This window comes from Elephantulus edwardii, unplaced genomic scaffold (genome assembly GCF_000299155.1).
Source record: "Elephantulus edwardii isolate Elephantulus edwardi_28Jun2011 unplaced genomic scaffold, EleEdw1.0 scaffold00034, whole genome shotgun sequence".
Classification (NCBI taxonomy): domain Eukaryota; kingdom Metazoa; phylum Chordata; class Mammalia; order Macroscelidea; family Macroscelididae; genus Elephantulus; species Elephantulus edwardii.
In genome coordinates, this window is record NW_006399784.1 from 419,773 (window position 1) to 434,924 (window position 15,152).

General features: G+C 35.2%; 1 protein-coding gene and 1 pseudogene across 1 annotated transcript in view; one reads left to right on the plus strand and one right to left on the minus strand.

The window, feature by feature from the left end:
- The window catches only part of GBE1 (glucan (1,4-alpha-), branching enzyme 1), a 480,806-nt gene that overhangs the window by 374,916 nt on the left and 90,738 nt on the right, over positions 1-15,152 (minus strand). The gene's annotated exons all lie outside the window — the stretch shown is intronic.
- On the plus strand, positions 10,986-11,676 carry LOC102877479 (annotated as a pseudogene).

Here is a 15,152-nt window from a genome sequence, read left to right on the forward strand (position 1 = left end):
GGGAGAAGGGTGCAACAATGAATTAATGGAATTCCAAAATGTCTGTAGATGTTCATTGAAATGAAAAATAAACAAACTAAATTAATAAAAAAAAATTCTGAACATTCTAATGTCCTCTAAGTAACCCAAAACTGAGTCTGTAATAGTTATCAATGATCGCGTTCCATTTGATCTTGTTGTTTTGGGGTGCTAACAAGTTGACCATGACTCATAGCACAGCAATCCTATGAACAACAGATCTGAACCTTGCCCTAGACTATACTTTCATCATCTCTAATATATTCAAGCCCATTATTACAGTTAGGTGTCAATTCATCTTGTGAAAGATTTCTCTGATTATATTTTTTCCAAGGACTGAACTCTCCTGATGTTTCTGAGACAAAGTTTCACCATTCTTGCCTCTAAGGAACATGCTGGTTGCACTTTCTTTAAGACAGATTTGTTTGTTCTAGCAGTAGTTCATGGGACATGTAGAATTCTTTCTCCATTACCGCAACTCAAAAACATTGATTCTTATTTTATAATCCTAATTTATTTTTCAGCTTTCACAAGCATAGGAAATTTTATAAATGAGTTATAAGTCTTTTTATCCTGGAGGTCCAGAAGTATTCTCTAAACTTTTGCTATGTGACCCTTGGATTAGATTGTATTGTCAAATGTTTTTGTTGCTGTTATTGTTGTTGTTGTTTCTAGTCAGTAGATTTTTTTTTCACCCTGCTGGAAAAGTGTTTGATTAGAACAGAGATTTAATCTTTATAAAGTTTTATCCATCAATTTTATCCTCTCCAGACTGTGTATTTCTGGCTGTTTTTCTCAATCTTTTTATACAATAGACTAGGCCTTGTAAGCTTGGTCCCAGTTTGTCACTTACGAGCTTTACGGCTTTGGGCTTTACTCTCAGGTCTCTGATTCACTTTGAGCTGATTTTTGTGCATAGTGTGAGATGTGGATCCTGTTTCAGCTTTCTGCATATAGGTAGATGATCAGTTTTGCAAGCATCATTTGTTGAAGGGGTTCCCATTTTACCATTTGATAGGTTTTATTTTCTTGTTGAATGTCAGTTGATCATAGAGAGGTAAATTGCTGGGTTCTTGATTCTTTTCTACTGGTCCATGCTCCTATCATTGTACCAGTACTGTGCTGTTTGGGTTACTATCTCTGTGATATATGTTTTGAGGTCAAGGAGTGCTATGCATCCTTCTTCATTTTTTATTTTCAGAAGTATTTTGCTTATTTTGCATCTCTCTCCTTTCTAGATAAACTTGACAATGTCCCTTTCGATCTCCTTGAAAAATTCACTTGGTATATGTATTGGGATTGCATTGAATATGTAGTTCTTGCTACATTTTGTTCCATTTGTATCTGCGTTTGTTAAAGTTTGGTTGTTCTCACCATAAGGAAAAACTAAATCACACTTTAATCCAATGTGGTAGGTATTCTTTCAGAAACTTTATGTGTTCACTTTAATAGTTCAATTAAAATGTACCTTTTTGGGGGCTAAACATTATAAAGAATCCTTATTAAAGGCAAGACCTGAATACAAGTTAAATACAAACTAACTATAAAGTTAATTTAAGATTTTAAACCTATTTCTAACTTAAAGAAAGGTTAAAGCAATCTACTTTTAATTAAATATATCTATGGCAACTTTAATTCCAAATCTTAAGGTTTTGCAACCCTATTTTTCATGATAAGAATATTACTGAAACTCATCTGCATTGAATGACAATCTTCCATTCCTCTCGGCTCTCTGAATCCATTATCTCTCTCATGGGAATGAATGCTTTCCTATGACTGATGATGAATAAGATATATAGGACAAATGATGCACTTTTTCATTTAAAAGACTAAAAAGAAAATTCACTTTAGTCTCCTTTCTGCCTAGTTTCATTAAAATCTAAATACAGCTATTCTAAGAGATTTTTTTCTAGCTCAGTTCAGTTTGACAAAAAAGTCTCATGTATCATCTAAATCAACTATAGAGTCTAAGGGAATATGCCTCAGAAGTTTAGATTCATCACTATTCAGTTTAAAAATAAACACATAAAACATCACTGAAATAAATGATCCATCAAACACATCCTCAAAAACCAGTATCTTAAGGAGCATAACTTATAATTGTTATTAAATTATGCTTCAAGAGTTCCTTTTACTTTACAAAGAGCTAGAGAAAAGTCCAGTAGTATTATTATTTATTTCAAAAAGTGTTTTAAAAATAATATCTTTAATAACTTTTTAAATAACAAGTCATGCAGATGTGCCCAAGTATATTTAGAACAGATCAAAATTTCCATTTAATTTTATTAATATGAGAGTAAGCCATTACTGCTAGTTCAAAGAAAAGCATCCTTTGTCCCTATGAGATGAGAAATGGTCTTTTATATCACTGAATTTACAAGATCCGGAACAATGCATGGGATGAAGAAGGTGTTCAATTAATATTGCCACTTAAAAGGAAAGATATCAGGATGAGAAGGTTTTGAAATTAAATCTGGTTATTTCACATATTCATTTAGCTTCCAAAACAGTGACAACTTTTTAAAATGAATCAACTTTCAGAAAAGCACATCAACACATACACACACACAATCATATACTTAGTAAACCAGATGCTAAGTAAAGCATTATACTGTAAAGTCTAACATAACAACAAAACAATTTTAGAGATGTAGGGTAACTTAATAGGAGATTACATTCTACAATTCTAGATGGTAAAGAAAGTAAGTTTTTTAAAAAAAATTACACCTGTGCATATGCCAGTAATCCATGTAAATTTCTTAATAAGATGTTATAATGCATGTCCCTACCCTATAAAAGGACAAAAAAAATCACAAAAAATATTAACTAATTTGAAAGAAATTATTGTTTTTAACAAAAAGAGCTCTGGTGGCCTAGAGGTAAGAAACTATGCTGTAATCCCAAAGGTATAAAGTTCGAATCTACCAACTGCTCCATGGTAAAAGGATAAACCATCTCCTCCTGTCTCTAAATATCTTTAATGTCTCTAAAACCTGCTGGAGGGTCAGCTATGGGTCAGTTCTGACTCAACACAACACAACAACTTTTAACAAAAGGACAGCCCCTGAGGTGCATATATTTATAATTCCAGCAGTTTCTAAAAATATATAACAATACAGCATCACTGGTGCCCTCTAACCGGTCTAATTTTGTAGACCCCAGACCCAAGAAAAGGACATGATGCCAGGAAAAGTAGGGAGTCAGTCAACGAGAGAAAAATTCTCAACAAAGTGGATTGACATAATGACTGCAACAATATATTTATGCACAGCAGAGATTGTGAAGATGGTGCCGGACTGTTGCTATGAGTCAAAGCTATAAGATGGTACACTACAACAACAAACAAAAAGCAAACAGGAGTGCTCGCTTCAGCAGCACATATACTAAAATTGAAACGATACAGAGAAGATCGGCAAGAAGTGTTCAATAAAAAAAAAAAAAAAGGAAACAGGAGAAAGTGGAAACCAAAACAACAAAACACAATACTGCCAAGGAGTAGATTCTGATGCATGCTTATTTAACAGAGGACAATGCCCAGATTTTTTCTAAGGATTAGTTTGTGGATTCAAACGTTTAGTTAACAGCCCAATAGGTAATACAGGATGCCACCAAAGCATCTATGGAGGCAGAATGGAAACCACTCTGCCTACCTCAAATACAGGGATTTACTACAAAAAATTGTTTACCTGAGTAAGGGAAAAACCAAATCAAACCTGGGAAATGTAATTGAAAACAATAAGTAAACCTGAAATTAGTAATGACAGGAATTCTGCAACACCTACAAAGCAGTAGTGATATCGAAGCTCTGCAGTTAAGGCCGTTCAACATAAGATGGAACTAAGATAGACCTTGTCAGGAGCTGAACTTGAAAGAAAAACAAGAACTAAACTACAGAGCTGCTGCAGGAAAGAACGTCTTACTCTATACACTGGGGGGCAATGGGGAACTGTGGGGCAGACAGGTTTCTCTGGCTTCTCTCTCTTCCATTCTTCACTCTTCGACCAGTAACTCCTACCAAATCAATTCAGCATGGTGAATGAATTCACTCATATAAAAAAACACAGAATAGATTAATCCATAGAGAAAATAGATTAGTGGTTGTCAGTGGATTGGAAAAAAAAGAAAAGTTGAGCCTAGTTGTTATAGATGATGTAGTTTATTTTTGAGGTGATGGAAATGTTCCTGAATTGACAGTGGTCAATGTGTCAAAAGTGACACATAAAGAATATACTAAAAATTATTCAAGTGTTTACTTGAATAAATTCTAGTGGTCTAATTCACAGAGAGTTGGGCAGCCAACTCTAAGATGGGTGGTTCAAATCTACTAGCTACTCCGCAAGAAAAAGATGGTCCATCTCCTCCTTGTGAGATTTATCGCCTCTGAAGACCCACTGGAGGGTCAGGTATGAATTACTTCTAATTCAATGTAAATAGAATGAATTTAAAATGTTGCTGTTTTTTAAAAATGTTGTTGTTATGTACCATCAAGTTAGATATACCTCATAGATTACCCAGTGGGTTTTCAGAGGTAACAAATAGTACAAAAGTAAATAGCACATCTTTCTCCTATGGATGGAACTTTGTGCCTTTGGGTTGGCAACTCAGCTCCTTGTTTTAAAATCTTTAATTATGTGAATTACATGTTATTTTATTAAACTCACTAACTTTTTCTTAAAAAAAGAAAGAAAAATGAGCAAAAGAGGAAGAGAAAACAAATTTTCAAGAAGAGAAAACAAATTTTCAAGGTTCTGATCAAAACACACTTGTGTCTCCTTAATGAGCAGCAATTCTTGCACAGTAGCATCACAATTGAAGGTAAGGAAATAGAGTATTATTTTCAAATTTGCTGCAATCACAAAGGCATGTGGTTCAAAATCACCAGCTGCTCAGCAAGAGAAGAATGGGCAATCTCCTCTTGCACAGTTAACTCCCTGTGAAAATCAGCTGAAGGGTTAGCAGTGAGTCAGTTCCCACTCCATGCCACACAGCAACAATCTCTAAACAACACATTTGAAGCATTTCGGTCATTGATTTACAAGCAATAAACATGGCTTAGTGATTTTTTTCCCCCTGAATACATCATAAGAGGTGAGTCTCTGAGAGTTAAAATTTATACCTTTACAGTTTAATATGAGAAACTGGCAAACTGAAAAGATGAACAAGTTCCTTTTTTTTCAATTCAAGATTTATTCAAGATAAGAAAGATTTGCATCTTGTCTAATAAGAAAACATTGAATAAAAATTTAAATCTAAATAAATTTTAAAAGTAATTGATCTAAAATCAGGAAAGATGTAAACAGTCAGCACATGACAATGAAACACAGCCTTTAAGACACCTCAGTGAATTCAATTTGTCTGCACAGGACAATTGTCTAGATTGGCCAAATAAACATTCCTGCAAACCCTTAGGGTACTTGCTGCATCTCAGTAATCCTCTCCACACTGCAAAATGATATTTAGATACGTTATCTATGGCAGAAGAAAGAGAAAATCAACAAATTAAATTGGAGTTGCTTTAAACATCTATCACAAGTGACAGCTTTCTAGAAAAATGAAATTTGAACTGAAATGAATAGTTTAGTTGTGATCAAAGTGCAGAGAGTGTTGACATATGCTGTAATCAGTCACACTTGGGGCTAGAGATGACTTTTATAAAAGAGAACAACAGTTCGCTAGGAAAATATTTAACTTGAGAAGATAATACTATCTTAATGTAAATAAATAATAAGCTTAATGAAGCAATTTTAATGAATAAAATTATAAAAATTCCAAAGGATAACTGCTGAAGAACCACCACCAAAATTAAATATTTTTTTCAGATATCAATTACTTGTGAATTATCAAAACAAAAGCATAATTAAAATATTAGTCAAACAGCATAAAATTTTAATAACAGGATGTTTATGAAAAAGTACTATAAGGATATAAAACTGTTATTGATGACATATAGTTAAAAATCTATCTTTTAGCATGAAAGTCTCTAGCAACAAGTACCAAAAGTCCAGGAAGTAAGGATATTTCTCTATGAAAATAATCCTATCTGCCACTATAATAAAAACTTGTCATAGGACAACTAGGGCCAGAAATTAGTAAATAAATTGAAAATGTTGGTTAAATCAGGAAATGATGAAAAGTAAAAACACAAACATCTTAACTTAAATCATAACATATACAGAAACTCATACTATTCTAATATAAATTCAAAGATATGTTTGTCAGTTTGAGTCCTCCAATTAGAATTCTCTATCATCTTTCTTACATTAATCACACCCAGATTGCACCATTTAAAATTTTAAAATTTACTTTGCATTAAAATGAAATGAAAGTTTAAAAGTATATGTAAAATAACCTCCAAGCAAAACTGTACTAGATTTGCAAATTTTTACCGTTTATTTTGTTACACTATTTTTTCCCAACTAATCCTACTGAAGGGAGAATTGATGGCCTAGTGGCAAGGAGCTGCTCTGTAATCCCGAAGGCTATCAGCTGCTCTATGAGAGAAGGATGGGCAATTTCCTCCTGTACGAATAACTGCCTCTGAAAGCAGTGAAAGTTAGAAGTCAGTTCTGACTCTGTGGTACACAACAACAAATACGAACTTTACTAAAGGGAGCTCTGGCGGCCAAGTCCACTTCTAGCTGAAAAGGTAGTCATTGACACATCTTCAGCGGACCCTCAGAAGATAAGTAGGCCTGCCAAGCTGCTTCTGGAATATGATAGCCTTAAAACCGCTATGAAGCAGCTCTATTCTGCTGGCACAGAGTCACCATGAATTATCATCCAATTAATGACAACAAACAACAACTATTAATACAATCAATGTTCAGTATTCTGAGGGGATCAGTAATCAACATTTATAAGAACAGCCCAATAAATAAGTCTAGTAAGTAGAGACTGGTTAATTAAACATAGACTGTATTGAAAATACACTGCGTGCCTTGGGATTGCAAAGCAGCTTCATGCCACTAGGCCACCAGAGCTCCCTTAAATAAGGATTAGTTGGGAAAAATAATACTCTCCATTAAAATGAAGAATAATCCAGAAGTAAAAACTACCAGCAAAATTATCAACACCAGATTGAAATAGCAAAGGAAATATTAATGTGTTTTTACAAAACATACTATTTACTGATCATTTATTTTAAATTAATATACACAAAAAGAGCTATTTCTCACCATCAGTCAGTACTGGTTTGGTTGACAGTCCTAATCCTCTCTACCTGTGTTGAAATTCCCAACCCAATTGCCCAAATAAATATCAGAATGTTCCCAGCCCACCCCCAAAATTTGCCTTCTATAAACATTGTTATGTGCCTACAAGTCAAGCATGATTCATAGTGACTTTATGAGCAACAGATCTGAACTGTGTCCTATGCTTACTTATGCTATCCTCTTCATCTCTGATGTACTTGAGCCTATTGATGTATTCACTGTGTCAATTCAACTTGTTGTGGGTCTTCCTGTCTTTCATTACCCTTCCACCTTTTCCAGCATGATGTTCCTGTCCAAGGAACAGCTCCTTCGAGCAATATGACCAAAGTATATGAGTTGAAGCCCCACTATCCTTGTGCCTCTACAAATATTCTGTCTGCACTTTCTCTAAGACATATCTGTTTGTCTGACATTCTAGGGGATATTCACTACTCTTCACAAATATTACAACTCAAAGGTATAGATTTTTCTTCTGTCATTTTCATTTAACCATCCAACCCTCGGATGCATAGCAAGTCACTGGAAAGAAACAAAAACAAAAAACAACCATGGCTTGAATCAGGTACATCTTAGTATTAAAACAGACATTTTTGTTCCCTGAGTACTTTGGAAAGGTCCCTGACAGTAGACTTTCCCCATATAATTTGCCTTTTGATTTCTTGACTGCTGGTTCAAAAGCTATTACTCATGGATCCAAGATGAAGTAATTGACAATTTCAATATTTTCTTCATCTATCATGGTGTTAATTATCAGCCGTGTGGTGATAATTTTTGTTTTCTTGGTGTTGAGATATAAGCCATACTGCATGCTATATTCTTTGATCTTCTACAGGAAGCATTTCAAATCCTCCTCACTTTCAGCAAGCAAAGTGGTGTCATTTGCATAAAGCAGGTTCTTAATGATTTTTTCTCCATCTTAATGCATATATTCCTTCACAGAGTCCAGCTTCTCAAAGCATTTGTTCAGAATACAGACTGAATAGATATGGACAAAGAATACAGTTCTGACATCTACCTTTTACAAAAAATTTTAAACAAGGCAGGATCCCTCTGCTCTGTTCAGACACCAGCTTCTTGGTCTCATCTGAGCATGATAAGATGCTCTGAGATTCTCATCCCTCTCAATGTTTGCCATAATTTATTATGATCCACAGTCAAAATGCCTTTGCAAAGTCAATAAAACACATAGACATTCTGCTTTCAGTCAGAATCTGACATGAACAATGATATTGCTGGTGCCACGGCCTCTTTTAAACCCAGATTGAACTTCTTGCAGTTTTCTGTCAGTGTACTGTTCTAGCCAGTTGATCTTCAACAATACTTTGCTTGCATGAGATATTAATTATATTGTTCAATAATATCCACATTCTATTGGATCATCTTTCTTGACATCACAAACAGAAGGGAAGCTACATTTAAACTAATGTGTGAACCCAGAGGTCACTTGAAAGTACAAAGGAACCTCAACAATTACACTGTTTCAACTCCTTCCAATTCTCTAAATATACAAAGAACATAAGATATCCAGTATATTTAAAAACCTACCAATCTAAATAGTTTATCCTTTATATGACTACTGTTGTTGCTTTGGTTAGGTACTGTCAGTAGAGTATGACTAATAGTGATCTTATGAACAATGATTCTGAACCCTGTCCTATCCTGTGCCATCCTCACACTTCCTGACACACTAGAGCCTGACTGTGTCAATCTGCAGGGTTAAGAGTTTCTCTCTCCTTTGTCTACCATCTACTCTTTCAAATATCATGCCCTTCTCCAAGGAATAGCCACTCCTAGCAACATGCTCAAATATGTGGGGCAAAGCCTCCTCATCTTTGTCTCCAAAGTCACTATGACCCCACTCTCTCCAAGACCTATCATTTTCTTGGCCATCCATGGAATGTTCACTGCTCTTCTCCAACACCACAGCTTAAAAGCATCAAAAATTCTCCTTCTTCTGCATCCTATTCATTGTCCAGCACTCAGATGCACAGCAAGTGATCATAATCACTGTATATGATAAACACATGTGATTTGCCACCAGGGTGGCTTATGTTATTGTTCCAAATTCTAGTCTTTATATAAGATTATCAATCCTTCTGACAATGAAACAAAGTTTGGTTATACAATCTGTTTAATGAAAAGTAAGCACTAAGTACAAAGTTTTTATATTCATCACAGATTTCCCCCATCACTGATAACCACTATGATAGAATCAACATGTTCCACAAAGTAGCTGCTCTAAACCTCAGAATTCTAAAAATAAATAAACCAAACACCACAATACTTAAGGTACAATCCAAAGTGAAACCTTAAGTCTATTTTCAAAAAAATAAAACAACCAATCCATTAATGTCTACTATGAACTGATACAGAGCTGACAATTCCAGCAGGTTTTCAGAGGCTGTAAATCGCATGGGGAAAGATGACCCATCTTTCTCCCATGGAGCAGTGAGAAAACAGCTAGAGATGCAGCTAGTAGATAGGCCAACTTCTCACCCCAAAGGTCATTAGAGCTCCCATATAAACAAGAAATAAAGCCATTAAATTGTTGGGGGCTATTTGTAACAACTTCTATTACAATGAATGTTGACTAATTCAATCACCCTAGATTAATTTACAAAGAATGGAAATCACAAATTGATATCAGAAACACCATTTTTTAAGCATATAGGATACCTCAATTAAAAACAAAATTAGGTTGTCACAACAATCCATCTCATTATTATCCTCTCTTTTTTATACTTCCCAAAAATAATAATCATTCCTTTTCAGATGTTGTTATGCTGTTCTTAGGTCCCATTAAGCCAACTACGACTCATGACAACCCTATGAATAATAGATCTGAACCTTTTCCTACCCTGTGCCATCATTATTTCTGACAAACTGGAACCCACTGTGTCAATCCATCTAGTTGAGGGTCTTCTTCTGTTTTGTTGACCCTCCAACTTTTCCAAGCATTATTTTCCTTCCAAGGAGTTGCTTCTCCTAACAACATGCCCAAAGTATGTGAGATGATACTTTGAGATTTTTGTCTCCAAAGGGCATTCTGGCTGTGTTTTCTCCAAAACAAAATTTTAGAGGAGTGCTTCTCAGACCACCTATGGTAATTAAATAGTTCTTGGTTTTGTTTTAATTCTAATACATTACAGACTAACTAGTATCAGATCAGTTGTTACTCGGCTGATTCTAACTCATGAAGGTTTCATTAAGAGTGAAGCTGCATTCCACAGGATTGCATGGCTGGTTTTTTTGAGAAAGATCACCAACCTGAACTTTCTCCAAGTGAATTCAAAGTACAAATAATTTCATTTAAATAAACTCTTAACAATCTGGATTACCCAACACTTTTATAGACCAGTAAATAAGCAAAATATAATTATAATTAAATATCAGAATACTGAAAGGGGGGGGTCAAATGAAAATCATATGTATTTTTTATTATCATTATTAGATTTAGCATAAAACACTGTCAAATTGTGATTGGTTTCTAAATAGTCATGTCTAATATCTACCATAAGCTCTGTTGGCCTAGCACGTAGGGAGTTTGGGTTTTGCAGCAAATTCAAAAGTGGTCCCTTCAGATGGTTCAAAAACACCAGTGTCGAGGGGCAGTCTCAAAAGTCTCCCTTTTCCCCTGCAGTGTGGCTGGCGAGTCCATGCACAAGTTGAGGTGATCAGGGACAGAGAAGAAGCAACAAAATTCCCAAAGCACCCTCCAGGACCACTATCTTTTTCACCATCCCTCTTGCCAAGGTAATGGCTTCAAAACTCACACCCATGGTCATCCTTGGGCTGCCAGCCTCAGGCAACAGTACTGTGTGCCCAAGGATTCCCCAGAAGGTCAGCTTACAGCATCTCTCCAGTGGCCACTTTTTGCAAGGAAACACCAAAGCGAACTTAGAAGTTGGTGATGTGGGAAAGCAGTACACAGGGAAAGGTCTTTTGGTTCCAGATCATGTGATCACAGGACTAATCATGTTGGAGTTGAAGAATAGGCACCACCAGCACTGACAACAGCATGGTTTCCCTAGGACTGTAGTACAGGCAGAAGCCCTGGACAGAATCTGTGAGCTGGATCTAGGGATCACTCTTCATAGACCATTTGAAACACTCAAAGATCGTCTCAGCAGACATTGGATTCACCCTTCTGATGAAAGAGTATACAGCCTGGGGTTCAATCCACCTCATGTGCATGGGATTGATGACATCACAGGTGAACCATTAGTCCAGCAGGAAGATGATAAACCTGAAGCAGTTGCTGCCAGGCTAAGGCAATACAAAATAGAGGCAAAGCCAGTCATTGATTTATACAAGCACCAACGAATGCTCCATCAGTTTTCTGAGATGAAGACTAACAAAATCTAGCCCTGTGTTTACATGCTTAATCTCAAACAAGATCACACATATCAAATTCAAAGAGGCATGCAGAGCCTGCCCAATGTATTAACCAGGAGATGGTCCTTCAGCCAGTTGTTCTTGAAATATTAGTGTCATGTCCAAACTAGAAGCTAAATGGCACAGCTTGTAGTGCCTTTTATAGTTTAAAAGGTGAGTTGATATAAAAACTAATGAATAAAAATATTTTACAAGAGATGCTGTGACAAAAGGATGGGTACCTATATATGTTTAAGATATCTCCACACAGATCTCAAGCTCTTCATGAAAGAGCAAGTACAAATGGGATTTCAAACAATACTTGGTCTAAACTCCTGCTAATGTTAACAGCCATGTTATTGTTCTAGTGGCCTTTTTACATGTGATGGCATTGGTCTTTGGTTCTCTCTAGCTCCCCAAAGGCTATTAAACTACAGTACCCTGAGAACACCCACACCAAGGATTGTAGCCCAGGTCTTGTCTAGATTCTATGGTAATGTGTCCTCCCAGTAAAAATGGGTTGAAGGCAAATCCCCTTAATTTCTCTGGTCTTGAATGTGTCCAAAGCTTTTGGTTTTTTTCCAAGTCCCTCATATGAATGGCAACTATTTCACAGCTATGTTTCTTTCAGAATTTGGCTTTTATTATCTTTTAATGAACCCTGTTTTTTGCATACCTGTTTTCTTCCTTTTTGTGCTATTAAGTGATTCTGATGGTTGTAGCTTTAGGCCCTCTCAGGTTTATTTTTATAAGGGCTGAAAACTAGAAAAATATGTAGATAGCTTGATGCACCAAGAATGAGCTATGCAGAGGGTCTTAAATAGCTGGTCTGACTCACATGGATCGGCACTGCTTTCTTTTTTTGTGGGGGGAAAAAGGCATCCACTTCCTAAATAGCATGCCTCCAGAAACTCTATGAACATCAATAAATGTTGATAGTTGTAGAAGGGCTTCAAGCCTTTTGTTCATAGGATCACTATGAGTTGTTCTCAACTCAAAGGCAATCAACAACAAAGTTTCCAGAGAATCTTTAAAGAAAAAAACATGGGAAATAGCACTCATAGAAATATTTAAAGATCGTGTCTCATATATAGAAGTAAAGAAATTTAAAAAAAAAGAAGTAACAATATCCTATGCGATCACTGCACTAAAGGAGTATTTTTTTAATCCAGAAAACAAAGTCATAGTTTGAAAATGCAGCTAAAGATGATGCTGACAGTGTTTTTCCTCCTGAAAATGATGGAGGCACATTATCAATGGTGAAGAGAATAGAGTCGTGGGGGGTTGAAAAAAATGCTGCACTGGCTGTGCCTAGACTAAGTATGGCAGCTTTATGATTATGGGAAAACAAAATATATTTTGTCTATTCCAGAGATGCATTTTATAGGTTTACCATAAAGTAAAGAAATAAGGATCGTATTATTTTGTAAAAAAATACAAAACACCCGTGTCTATAAGGGTGAAAGGTGGGCAACACCTCCCATGTGACAAAAATCTTTCAAAAATCCACTGAAGGGCAGCTATGAGTTGGTTCCAAATCAATGGCAATGAATGGGAGCTTTTTTACTAATTTCTAACAATATAGTACTGTGAACTACTTATAAGTCACAGAACCACACAGATGTATTCAACACATTTTGAGTAACACTGTGAAATTACAAGATGTAAAAGCTTTTATGATAGCATCAGCTCCATGGCAGCTACATAGCTGGAGAAAATATATAGATACATTAAGGCCAGAAATAGGTAAAAATCTCCTTGGTATTTTTCTCATTCTGCAAGACTATCTGTTATTCCTTTTATTTTTTTTTTTTCCCTACAGGCAGAGAAATCAGGGATTTTTTTGTTGTTGTTGTTGTTTTTCTTTTTCATTTTTGTCCATCAGTGATAGACATTTACATTATTTGAAAAGTGCCTAGCTCCTACACTTAGTAATTTTAAATGAAATGTTTTCAGTTATAGCGAATAGGAACCCAATTATTTTATACTGACATGTGTAGTTTACTGCCTTTCTCGCTACTTATTATCATCCAGCTACTGGAAAGCAGCTAGCTAGTTCTTTTCAATTATTTTGCAACTTGCAATAAACATGATTTAGTTTCAAAACTCCAAGTATATTTTAAATCACATTTAATTTTCTAAAAAATGAATCTTTCCCTTACTGAAGATGATTCAAGTTTTAGAAATTCATCTCAGACCTTTAAAGTAGTTTCTGGCTTCCAAAAAAATACTTTTGGGGTAGTAACATTTCAATTTTGATGAATGTCATTACAGAGCCACTGTCCTTCTGAGCTGCTGCAGCAGCTACTGGTTGCTTAGAAAACTAGCTTTTTTTAAAAAAAAAGTCTCATTTTCTTTCAAATAAAGAACTCTGTATGTAATGGATTTAAAATAAAGTTGCCTTCCAAGTAGATGGCAAAAGCCAAACAGATGAAGCTCAGTTTCACAAAAGAGAAATTAAAATGTTTTATATTTGCAAAATTTAGCTGCCTTTTGAAAACAATATTTTTTTCTTTTTAATGACATATGCCTTTGCAATTAAGTGTATTGTGTGTGTGTGTTACATGCATACACACCCTGTGTTTTAATTTAATAATTATCATTTCTCTACATCAAATAAAAAACAGTGCTTCAGACTTACAATATACTTAAACTAAAATGAAGCCTACTGCAATAGAGTTGGATCTGACTCAGAGAAACTTGTCATCAAGTTTCCAAGCCTAAAATCTTTACAGGAGGAGACTGCTCTTCTCTCACCCATAGAACAGTTGGTGGGCTTGAACAACTGACCTTTTAGTTAGCAGTCCAACACATTATGCACTACACCACCAGAGTCCCTTCTAATAAATACAACTAGGCCAGTAAGATAATCACTATTTCTTTTAAAGAACACTGTTGAGAGAAGTCAACTTCAAAGTCTATATTCATCCTTTTTGTTTTATATACCAATTTATCACCATTTCTCTCAAAAATTACTTAGAGTTGACTACTGTAAGCACTTTAACTTAAAATATTACTAGTAAAATATTTCTGGTAATCTGGCAAATTTGGAATAAAAAACCACAACAACTCTATCTACGAGAGATCAGCAATCAAAAAATTTACTATAGGAAACAAACATTTGCCAGTAATATGAATGAAGTCAAAAGTATAGTGCTGTCACTTTCTGGAATAATAATTTCTGTCAATAATTGGAAAAAATACAGGTATAATTTGCCATATTACACAATTAAAATTTGGATTTTTTTCATGTAATTGTCTTCTGAAATATTATTATAAATAAATTTAGATTAAGGTAGCGGTGATAAGGCAGAACAAACAAAAACGGTACAATTTAAGAGACTGAAACTACCAGCAGTTCTGCAGAAGAAAGGCAGGCAAGGCAGCCTTGTCCCTTATAATTGATAGTCTAGGAAATCTGACAGAAAGTCATTATGAGCTGGAAGTGTTACAACAATGTGAGTTAAGTAAGTGACTGTTGTTGTTGTTATGTGCCATCGAGTTGCTTGCGACTCATAGCGACCCTATGTACAACAGCCCTAAACTCTG